Below are 11,913 nucleotides of genomic sequence, written 5' to 3'. Positions count from 1 at the left end.
AATTTGATTTAGAGGACCAGGCATGTTAAAAGAACCAGCTTTCTGACATAATTCGGGCTCGCTGCAGCTCTGAGCATCATCCTAAAAGCCTCCCTTCCCTTTACCTGCACGACCACGTTATTCCAGGCGACAGAAGCAAGCGCAAACTGATTATTAAATGCTCTTTTTTTGGGTATCTCATTTAAATCTGCCATGCTTTGCTGAAGGAAATGAATCATTCCAATTAAAAAAGCTGAGAAAATCACGGAGCTGGGGGAAATGGCCTTTAGGGAGGAATATTAAGCTGATGCTGTGCAGACGTACCCTTGTGGATGGGTTTGTGTTTGCCAGTGGGAACCCCACACTGGGTCCCTTTGCATCCTTCTGCTTCCATACCTTGATGTGGTGGAATCACAGCTGTATCTCTCCACAGAATTTGGGGTCTCCCTGCATCATTTGGGGTTGGAAACCGGCCCCATGCCATGTTTAATAGGAAAGGGCAGTGCTAAAAGCTGGGAAGTGCGGATGATCAACCTCTTCCTTGCTGAAATTCCAGGGGGATGAACGAGGCATCTTTCCCTTATTTTTCCCCTTGTTTTTTGCTATATATTTCTGGTATTCCACATTGACAAGTGCAATAGATATGAAACATCTCAACAATGAAAGCAAATCCATCCTGCGTGCCTTTGACTCTCTTACTTCCAGGCTATTTACCCAGAAGTGCAGGAAACAAAATGTTCAGAAATGCTGCAGCAAAACGAGGGGAAAAGAAGAAAGAATAATATAAACCATGTAAGGAACTTGATATAAATGAAGCAATATTGACAGAAAGTGACAGAAAGCAGCAGGACAGCAGCAACTCAGATTCATTTCATTCTTATGTGCTACAAAGCTAAGCCAAGCACCTTATAGAGGGATACAGAGGAATATAATCACACATTCCTCTGGTTTATAAAATCATAGAATCATAGAATCACAGAATCTTTCACTTGCTGTTTATAAATACAGATGAGAAGTGATAGCTGTGCAGAATCCTGCCATAGAAACACTGAGCTGGGGACTCAGAAGCTGTTCCTGCTCTTGCTGCAGAGCTTTCCCCATGGCCTTTGGGAAATTCTGCCCATGGTGCCTCAGTTTCCCCCTTGGCAAGGTGCTGCTCACCTTTCTTGACTATTCGAATCATAGAATCATAGAGTCACAGACTGGTTTGGGATGAAAACGACCTTGAAGTTCATCTTCCAGGGATGGGGCAGCCACAGCTTCTCTGGGCACCCTGTGCCAGCGCCTCAGCACCCTCATAGAGAAGATCTTATGCCTAAGAGCTCATCCCAGTCTCCCCTTGGGCAGGTTCAAGCCATTCCCTTTGTCCTGTCACTGCAGGCCCTTGTCCAAAGCCCCTCTCCAGCTTTCTTGTCAGTCCAGTTTAGGTACTGGAACACTGATATCAAGTCCATTTGCAAGACAAATGCTTTAAAGCATGAGCTGTCTCCAAATTGCAAAGCAAAATGATGGGGATGATGGGATGGAGGAGGGTGATCATCACTTCCCTAAGGTGCTTCTTGGTGGGGGGGGGCAATAAAACATGGGGAGACCTTTTCATTTGGCAACAGGTAGGGATGGCCACCACCTGCTTTCCCACACAGAACTGAAGGCAGCTGCCTTCAAAGAGCCTCCAGCTGCACCAGCCCCTCCACTGGGGACACTGGGGGATTGAACTGCCACATTCCAGCTATGGCACTGCCTTGTTTTCAATACAAGCCTAGCCCAAAAGTGCCAGCCCCTTTGCACATCTCCCTCCAGACCCTCTCTGAAAGCAGTCCAGGCAGAGGCCAGGGAAGCAGATTCATGCCTGGGCTCTTTTTTCTCCTTGTCTCCTTTTTCTCCCAGCTCAATGGACAGCTGCCAAAACCCCTCAGCTTGTGGCTCTTGATAAAGCTCTTGTACAGCTGGTCTGGGAGCAATATGGGCCTAGAAGCAGCAATAGGGGGAAAAAGACAGTGTGGCTTTGAGGGGTAAAAACAACAAAGGAAAAGGCTGTGATGATGACATTTTGGATGCAGGCGGGGACAGCTTGGCTTCCCATACCAACCTGCCATCCCCTTTCTATAGATCAGCCCCGTGGGAAAGCTGAAGCTGGGTGTCAAACAGCAGGCAGGGGCAAGGATGCAATCAGGACCTCCCATCGCACTCTGAACAGTGTCTGGTTAATACACAGGTCCTCAGCAAATAACCCCTTCCCCAATCCTTCCCCTATTTCCCACAGCCACCCTGCTTGCTGCTCGCAGCCACATGCCACTGCAGCTAAAGCTGGTTGCAGTGCACCAGGGGACATGGCGGTGGAGATAGATTTGACATCGCAAGGATGGCCAAGCACTGTCACCAACTGGTTTCTCATTGACCCTTCCTAACTTAACCAACATCAGCCTTGCAACATCCTTCAGAGGCTTTGCTGCAGCCTTTCCTGCAGGTCTTTTATCGCCACGTTATTTTAATGTCGTGCTTTGCATTCAGCTGCTTGTCTGCTTTTCTGTCAGTGGTCCCAGTGCTGCGAGGTTAAAATAGCTGAGATGAACCTGCTGCAGCTTTGGACATGGATGGGTTGGATGCATCTCAGCCTGTCTCTGGCAGTAGGATGTTTATCAGCTGCAGAGCTGATACTGAAGAGGGGTGGATGCTTTCAAACCATGGGGTGAAGCTCCCCAGGGTATTTCCTGGGGTTAGGAGATTATTGCCATTCTGATCTGAATTGATATAGGGAGCATCAAAGAACCTTTCAGCAAACCCGTTCCTGTAGAGCTCTCAGCTGCTGTTTCAGATGTGTTGGGTACGGGCTCTCGGTTGAGCTGGTCAGATTTCAGCCTCTGACACACACCCTTTAGGAACCTGGGGATATTCAGATGGTCTCAATCCACCAGAAAACTAAGAAAACTCCGGATTAGGGTGGTATTCACGCGTTGGAACATGCCAAACACTGCGCTGCATTAGTCCTCGCTAAATTACCGTCTGATCCCGGCTTTTTCCCGGTCCCATTAAACTTTCCAGCTCAACGGGGAGTTTGGAGGAAGGCAGAGAGCTCCACAGCTCCTCCCGTGGTCTGCGGGAGAGGAGCTGGCTGTAGGGAGCTGGGTAGGAAAGCAAGCGATGTCTGTCGAACACAGACCTTGTCCTCTTTACCAGTTATATGGTTTTTAGTATCCTTTTCGAGGGGGTTTAATACCACAGGCTCTTTATGAAACCTCACTTGGGCTTCTTTTGCTAAGGAAAACAAACCAAACATAGAGCATGTATGAGCACAGGGCACGTATGAAAGGATGCAGGAGCAGCAAGGAGTTAAAATGGGACGTTTGTATAAAAACAATGAATCCCAGTTTCGCTTGATTGGCACTTTAATTAGGCCCATGTCCTTTTGTTGCCACTGCAATCAGATTGGAGGAGAATGGGATGCTTCCACACTTATATTTATCTCAAGATTACAAGATTTCCTTCTTTTCAATGCAAAGGGGGGGGGGTAATTTATATTACCTTATAAATGTGGCAAGGAAAGGATATTCTGTATGGCTTGGAGAGAGTGTGGCTTGCTGATTGCAGCCCGAGAATTAACCTTATTATGTTAACAAGAGATTGCTATGCTAAGAAGAATAAGGAAGGAAAGTTCCGTCTCTCAAGTCTGGCAGGAGCAAGACAAGGACTGAGCAGGCTCAGAAGGCAGCCTTGAGTTTAACAGCTCCAGCAAAGAACACATAGAAAGCCAAAGTCCTTGTGGGTTTTATAAGGCAATTTCCCTCTTTTCCTTCTCTCCTTTTTATTGTGTGCAGGCTGTAACTCCAGCTTGGCACCCAGTGAATCTCCTGAGACCGGCTTCAGACAAGTGCTCCCGGTAAATAATGTGCCCAGATTACAAGGCCTATACCTGTATCTAGCTACATCCTAAAATTTAAGGCAAGCAGAGATTCTAACATGAGGCTGAGCAGGGTTTTACACCCAGATAAGGAAGACAACTCCAAGTGCAGGGAAGGGGAGGAGAATGGGATGCTGGAGATTCCCAGTTCCTGACCTTCTTGTGGAATGATTTCATTCTTTGTTGGAAATAAGGGCCATTTTATCTGCTGAAAAAAAAGATTGTTCTGCACTGCTTTTGATGCTTTCTGGTGTAAAAGGAAACCTCTGGATAACCCTGCAGCTCATTTCGCTTTTCCTGTGCCATGCATCCCCAAACCCTGCATTATAGTGGGGAAAAAACCCCATTCACCAACATATATTCAAATCCTCCCACCTCCCTGAGCAGGCTGCTGCTCCAGGGTGATGAGCAAGAGCTGTGAGTCAATATTCAGCCCCATTTCTCCCTTTTTTTTCCCCCAGAAAAAGCTTTCAAACCTTGTGACAAGCGTGAGCATGGGCTGAAAGCAGAAGTTGGCTGTGAAATTTCAGCCTGTCCATGGGATTTGCTCGAGGAAAAGGCATTTGTTTTTGCAATGGAATAGTTTATTCTTCGAGCAAAGATAGAAATGATGCCATTTGATTGAGGTGGCTAATTACACAGCGCGAAGAGTAAATTACAGCTATCAAATACCCCAGTGGATATTCACTTACAAAGGGAGAGGGAAATGAATTTTTTTGGGTTTGCTGGCAATTTGGGAATAAAAACATTGTCTCGGATGGGGAATGTTAACCAATCCTCTGAAAACTCCTGCAACTGCTGAATTCAAATGGTATTTTGGCACACACCAACCAAACCGTTCACTCTGATAACCTTATGTTTTATTTGGTATTTTTTCTCTGTTTTGGAAACATTTGCCCTCACTTTAACATCTAATTTCTTCAGTGAGAGCCATTAATAGTGAGTTCAAAAGCAGCTAAAAGTGCCCAACTGGAGTGAAAATCTTTGGCTTGAAAAGTATACTGCTTGCAGGAAAAGTTTTATAGGAGAAAAAAGCCCAACCCATCAATGTCCTCAATTAATAAACACCCTCAAATTGGAATTTCATTCCTGAAAGCTGGGAAGTTTTATAAACAAGGAATAAATGGAAGGAGGCTGCAGAGAAGAGCATCAAACACCCAGATTGAAGCTGGGGGATGAGCCATGTCTCCAGCTCACCCATCTCCTCCTTTGAAAGTGGCCATTTCAGTGCTCTGTTTGATGCAGACACCTTGCAAAAGGTGCTGTTGCTTGGTTTGCTGGGGACAAACGCAAAAGGAACCCTTTATTTCACCTGGAGCCGTGATAACTTGTGTTTCCTCTTAAATATCAAGCTTTTGAGGACAGGCTTCCCCAAAATGTCACCTTTGTGGGTGCTTTTGGGACTGAAACATCCCATGCCTCAGTTTCCCCAAGGACACAGTATACTTTCTTGAGTGTTTTAATGTTTTCTAGGTCCTTTTGATTCAACAGTCTTGCAACAATCACTGCAACCATGCTCTGAGGATCTCCCTCATCACCTCCCTACCATGCCTTCAGCCTCTTTCCCTGAGTAATGAAAGGGAAGCATCACTCTGAATGTCTCTGCGTGCCTGCAAATTCCTGGGGCCTATTAAGGAAACAAAAAAAGATAAAGTCAATGTTCTTGTCTTTTCCTCTTTTTTGGCCTTTCAGAACAAACATAAAGCCCACAGCGATCTCCCCCTTCCTAGCCACCTCATCACCAGCATCCTTGCACATCCCAATGTGTGCTTATGGTGAGGGTGAACCAGCACTTTTGGGCACTTTGGCATCTCTTAATTTGTCCCATGCCATCCCCTTATCCCTGGAGAGGAGATGTTTTGTTATGTGCAAGCAGCACATGCGATGCACAGAGGGACTCATTATCCCATCCCTGGGACCAGCAGTCGCTCCCAGGGGTTTGAAGTGGGCTAGGGATGGACACATGGGGCTTGCAGCCCCAAGGAGGCCAGGAGCCTTTGGGATCTGCTTGGGAGGAGAAGAACCAAGACAACAAAACTCTGAGCTGTGGGCAGAGTGAAACACATCTGAGCTGGCACCATGAAAGGGCAGCAGCATAGGTAGCCATGGCACGGCACCCGTTGATGAAGGCAGACACCTTGCGGAAGATGCTGTGGCTCATTTTTTGGGGGTGAAACACAGAATCCCAGCCTGGTTTAGGTGGGAAGGGACCCTAAAGCTCATCTAGTTCCATCCTTCTCCCACAGGCAATTTCACGTGCAGTCATTAAAACTTTTGCTCACATGGGCTGAGCCGTTCCAAGAGCCTTCAAATGACAGCCCATTAGAGAGCAGTTATTTATAGTGGGGCATTGTTAATTTTACAGGATCACAGACCAGTGATTCAGTGCCTGGTGCTGCTGAAAGGAATCACTCACAGGAGTAAGTGTGCCCTTAATCCAAACCCTGGGGTCCTCCAGGCACATGTCCCTGAGTCATCCATAGCACCTCCACTTGCAGAAACATTTTGCTGCCTTCAGCGCTGCATCTGATGTCAACTTCTGACAGGATTTAGCACAACACAGTGAAATCTGTTCCACTACCCCCCTTCCAGCCAGGACACTCATATCTGCACAGTTGCCTAATTACAAGTCCCACTGGATATGGGTATCCATTTCCCTATACGTTCCTATAGCACCTCCTGCATCCCTGACCTTGGCTGAGCCATCTAGGCAATATAGAAGAATACAGTAATCACAGCAATGATAGCAATAATCATTATAATAAGCCATGTTCTGGCTAGGGCACCTGTCACCTAGGCATGTGAGTGCCAGTGACAACCAGCTATTACATACCCAGGTTAAGCACAACCGTGCCGCAGAGGGTGTTAATATGATAGCAGGGGAGCAGGAAAATAAAACCTGACTCTGACATCATTCCTTGTGTCTGGAAGTCAGCCCAAATCCCCAGACAGTCCAAATCTCTAGGAATCAGTGAGTATTTCCACGAGGGTCAATGTCTGAGGACATGTCCAGGATGCTTGTGCAAATGTTCCCACATCCTGTGGCTCACATGAGGGTTTACTGGGTAATGGTGAAGGGGAATCGGTGCATTTCACTTCAGCAATGCTTTTATGAGAGCAGCAAGGCAAGGGTTTTGTCTACACACACAAACAGCTATCAATCCAATGCTATCAGGATGGTGGTGGGCTTTCTGTCGCTGAGAGGTTATGCATTGATCTGGAATGGTTTCCTCTCCAAAGCAGGGGGAGTTGGGTATCTCTGTTGGAGAAATGCTGATCAAAAGGCAGGAGAAAAACCACTAGAGACATGATGCTCGTGGTGCTTTTATACTGACACAGGTGGTTCATAGAATCACAGAATTCCACAATGGTTTGTGTTGGAAGGGACCTTAAAGCTCATCCAGTTCCAACCCCCTGCTATGGGAAGGGACACCTTCCACTAGAGCAGCTTGCTCCAAGCCCCTGTGTCCAACCTGGCCTTGAGCACTGCCAGGGATGGGGCAGCCACAGCTTCTCTGGGCACCCTGTGCCAGTGCCTCAGCATCCTCATGGAGAAGAGCTTCTGCCTAAGAGCTCAGCTCAGTCTCCCCTATTCTGAAGTTCTTTAAGTGCTTTTGCAGAAGGGATTTTTTCCTCTCTGGGGATAGAGAGAGGCAAGGAAAGGAACCCAAGCCAGACTATATCTTTTATTTAGGTGCACAAAACCACCTCATGGGATTTTCTAATGTAGCAAGGTGATTTTCTATGATCATTAAGCACCAAAACAGCTGCACCTCCTCCTGGACGGCTACCCACACCTCTAAACACCTAAATACCCTCGAGAAGCCTGGCCCAATGCATTACACAGAGCATTTCCCCTTGGATAACACCAACAGAAAGACCAGGTTCCCCCTGAAAGCCCCAGCTCCCAGCCCACCCGCTGCCTTCCCTCTTGTTCTTGTAACAGCTTTGCCACATTAAGCCGCCAGAATAACTCCATTGCACGGGCCACTTCACCTCTTCCCTTCTACCTGCAACAAAACCCATCTCCTGCTATTCCCTTTGATGACTTCTCTTCAGCTGCTGCAGAGGAGAAATGCTCGTATCAGCAAACAGATGGCGGCTGAAGCATGTAGCATAAAATATATTTATCAAGGCAAACAGCTGTAGCCCATTTCATTCTGAAGATTTCTATTAAAAGTTCTCTGGAGCTACAAGCTGCTCGGGCTCTGCAGCCGGAATAAAGCCAATGGGACAAATGGGGGGTTGGCAGAGCATTTCTTTCCCCTTCCTTCGCTCTTTTCTTCGGTGCCTTAGCTCCACTTGCAGGGCTGGCTTTGGTGAGACTGGGTGCCAAGTTAGGGGTTACTGCAGATTAACATGCACTTTTGGGAGCACCATCGTGCCCATCCATGTGCTTGGGGCTCTACATTTTATCCCAAAGGGTCCCAGGAGCTACAACATTGCCACGTCACAACATAAGACCTGAAGGTTGGATGACCTTCACTTCCAGGGGTATCTCTGCTCTAGTCTGCATCACACATGGACGCTGATGCTTTGGCAAGGTCGAGTTGGCTGTTTCCTTTGTTTCCAGCCCAAACAGACTTTGCCACCACGTTTATAATGTATGAGAAGGGCCAGGTTTGGAGGAAATGCAAAGTTTTTCTCAAGCGTAAATGAAGGTTTTTTGGCAGCCATCCCTTTCCCAGCTTCTGCTGCGAATCCAACTGAAACATTGAGAAATATCACGAAATCCTCCCCGCAAATGGGAATTTCCATACTTTGTATTAAATATACTCCCTGAACGCTCAGCTGATGTAGTGACTCACATATAACCCACTTCAGTCTGTCCCCAGCTGGGCAAAGATGTCCCCAAAGGCAGACATCCCATCTGCCATCAAAGCCATGACAGGCTGGGGAAGCCCAAATAGAATATGTGTCTTGGAACGATCTAGAAAGGTAAAGCCATGGAGCTGCCTCTGGCATCCATATGGATGTAATATCTCTTCACATCACCCACTGTTGCCTCAGATCCTCTACATCTACATTTAGACCGCCCTGCAGTCCTGCATCCAGCTCTGGGGTAACAACACAGCAGGGACATGGAGTTGGAGCAAGGCCAGAGGAGGCTGTGAAAATGCCCCAAGGACTGGAGCACTTCTGCTATGGAGACAGGCTGGGGTTGGAGCTAGGTGAGCTTTAAGGCCCTTCAAACCCAAACCATTCCATGATTTTCCCACAAGCATCAGCTTGGGCTCCTCACCTGGGCTGAGTGATAAGCAGCAGCATGAAGGGCAAACACTGCATCCCTCTTCCATCCAGCAGCAGCATTTCAGCTTTTCCAAAACGATCCTTGCAAGTCCAAACCATAAACAACTTTTTCCTCATTTTCTCTAAAAAGTAATTTTTTCTTGCTTTTCTCTCTCTTTTTTTTTTTTGTGTATAAAATATTCCTGGCACCCGTCCTTCTTAACTGCCTGCTGGTTCCCCAGCCAACAACTATGCATTTCATCCCCAATTCGGCTTTCTATTTTCAGTCAAGTGAGTGGTGGGATGAGAAGTTTTGCCCTAAAAATGTGCTCAGAGGAGTAAGGATGCCATATGCGTGTGGAGATATCTGTCACCAGCCCCCTGAATTAGGGAACCCGCACTGGTGGGGGCTGCAGGCGTTAACTGGGGACCAAGGACTTGACTGGCTCTTGGAAAACACAAGATGGAAGAGGGTCAACGTTAGGGTGGTGAAGAGGTTACAGCTTGCAAACAAAACCCAAGAGATGTGGGGTTTATGGGTTGACGAGAGGTTATACACAGACATATATATATGTATGTACACACAGAGATGCTCTGCTGCTGGGTATAACCTCTCTCCTCTCCGTGCCTCAGTTTCCCCAGTGCTTTGCATTGCTCCACCCATGCAGCCTGGGTGGGTAATTTCAGGTAGGGAAATAGAGCAGGGAAAAAGACCCATGTGGCATGAAGACTATGGCCACAGCACCATCAGCTTGCTTCATTACACCAGGGCTGGAAAATACACTGCAATCCCTGCACTGGGCACTCTATCTCATTCTCCAGTCACTTGGGATGGTCCTGTGGACCCATTCCATGTGGGATGGCAGCAAGGAAAACTTACCAGAGGCACTTATCCACCTCCAAAGGAGTCTAAATGACTCCTTGATTATCTCTTTACTTCACCAGTAAATAGCTCAGTTCCTTGAAGGATGTGCCTGCCACAACACCGCATGTGTGCCCCAACCATCACTTAGACTGTGATGGCTGGTGATCCTGGTTGCTGTTGCTCTTGGAGCCTAAGCCCCAGGATGAGGCCTCACACCTTCTGCCTCTATCCTGAGCTAAACTGCAGTGGGGAGGGAAAGGGAACGGGAACTATGCAGCTTTTTAGTGTATATTTCTCCCTTGGGGCTCATTATCACAACCCAGTATTACTGCAACTAAGTAATAAGCACTTATTGCAACCCTACAATATTACCAAACCAAATCACCACTACTTTTGCAACCCAATCACTATTATTTCTTATTGCAATATTATTGCAACCCAGTAAAAGCCAGGGATTGCAGCCCTGCGATTGCTTTTTCAGGCTGCAAGAGCTTGGCAGCTAGTAAGCAGTGCTAACGTTGGAATAATTCATGCCTTTGCACTGGGCAACCAGTTGGCTTTGCAAACTGCCTGGAGGCAGCCGTGTAAATAGTTATACCAAAAGATTTTGGGGCTGGGTGAATGGAGTCAGATGGATGTACTGATGATGCCCTCTTTCTGCAGGCATCCCTGGGGAATGTATGGCTTTCAAAGCCCCAGGGAGGACAGTCCACCCTGCCACTCATCTCCTGGATTTTGGCACTGGGTTGTGCACATGGAGGGGAAAGGGAACCACTTCTCACCTCCAAAGGAGAAATATGAAGGGAGAGGGAGAGAGGTGAGATCAAAACAGTGAAGCAGCAGCAGGAGGCAAGCAGAAGAAAGACAGCAGGAGAACAAGCCTGCTCCCAAAATATCCCTCCCATTCGCCGTGCTACAGACCAGAAACTTACACTTGGAAAGCTCTTCTGTGGGGGGAATAGGCTGCAAGTGTTGCTTGCAACCCTGCCTTGGGATCCCCAGGGAGCCCTCCCTGTGGCTGAGCCAGTGGAGCAGCTCCTGCTGCACACCCAGAGTGGTCCCTGCGGGGCCGTGTTTGGTTGGAAATGCTCCAAATGCCTCCAGAGATGGAGTTTGGGGAGGAAAATCCCCGTCTTTGCTCAGGTTTGCCATTTCTTTTCCTTCCCGGCTGGTCAGGGTTAAAGAGCAAACCCATTTCTAAGGCAGGGAACTGATTTTCTGCTCCTGCTTCACTTATTCCTACAAGGTTGAGTGCAGAGGTAGGAAGCAGAATGCTAAATCCCAAATTTGCTAAAGGACATTCATATATTGGCCACTTAGAAATCTTATATTACTTTATTTGGTGAGATAAGAGATGCTGAAGGCGCTGATTTGGAGGAATGATGGCTATTTGGGTGCAATCCCTTGTGCATACTAGAAGGTCTCAATCCTCTCCTCTGCTCCTGTGCTGCCATTTGGGCCCATAAGGGTGTAAGAAAAGATATAATCCAGTCCTGCACCATGCTTTTCCACCCCTTTCTCACCTTGCTTCAGGCATCTGCTGGTTTTCACCCCCTTCTTCCACCCTGCAGCACTCCAGCAGGGGCAACCTTCAGCTGCCAGCCTGTCCCATCCTCCTCCTGCCACACCAGTGATTAAAAAGGCACCTGGATAATTAAGATGCTTTGTAGGTAATTTAAACTGGAAGTCATTAAGCAGAAATAGCAACCCACCTGCCTTCCCTGCCCCATGACATTGACCCCCCCCCAATTGCCCTGGAAAGGGGATCCGAGCGTCACAAGGTTGCCATCAGACATGAATCAGAAATAAGGTGATATTAATACAACAGAGCCCAGGAATTGGGAATAAGGCTAAAGACAATGTTTCCAGGCTTGGAAGAGGAGAAAAATAAGGATAAATGCAGGTTTCTTTGCCAATAGAAAGCCAACAGACACCATTTTCT

At 47.4% G+C, this 11,913-nt stretch overlaps 1 long non-coding RNA gene across 1 annotated transcript; it reads right to left on the bottom strand.

Moving 5' to 3' along the window:
• Positions 1–3,506: 3,506 nt before the first annotated feature.
• On the bottom strand, positions 3,507–11,610 carry LOC133220270 (uncharacterized). Its single transcript, XR_009727680.1, has 3 exons — positions 11,495–11,610; positions 9,120–9,249; positions 3,507–5,504 (listed from the first exon to the last, which is right to left on the bottom strand). It is a non-coding gene; the product is annotated as an uncharacterized LOC133220270 (long non-coding RNA).
• Between the last annotated feature and the right edge of the window lie 303 nt (positions 11,611–11,913).

Source organism: Neopsephotus bourkii, unplaced genomic scaffold (assembly GCF_033783945.1).
Source record: "Neopsephotus bourkii isolate Nb327-2 ecotype Australia unplaced genomic scaffold, CSIRO-AGI_Nbou_v1 NB_1433, whole genome shotgun sequence".
Classification (NCBI taxonomy): Eukaryota; Metazoa; Chordata; class Aves; order Psittaciformes; family Psittacidae; genus Neopsephotus; species Neopsephotus bourkii.
This window is presented reverse-complemented; position numbering and strand designations above follow the sequence as displayed.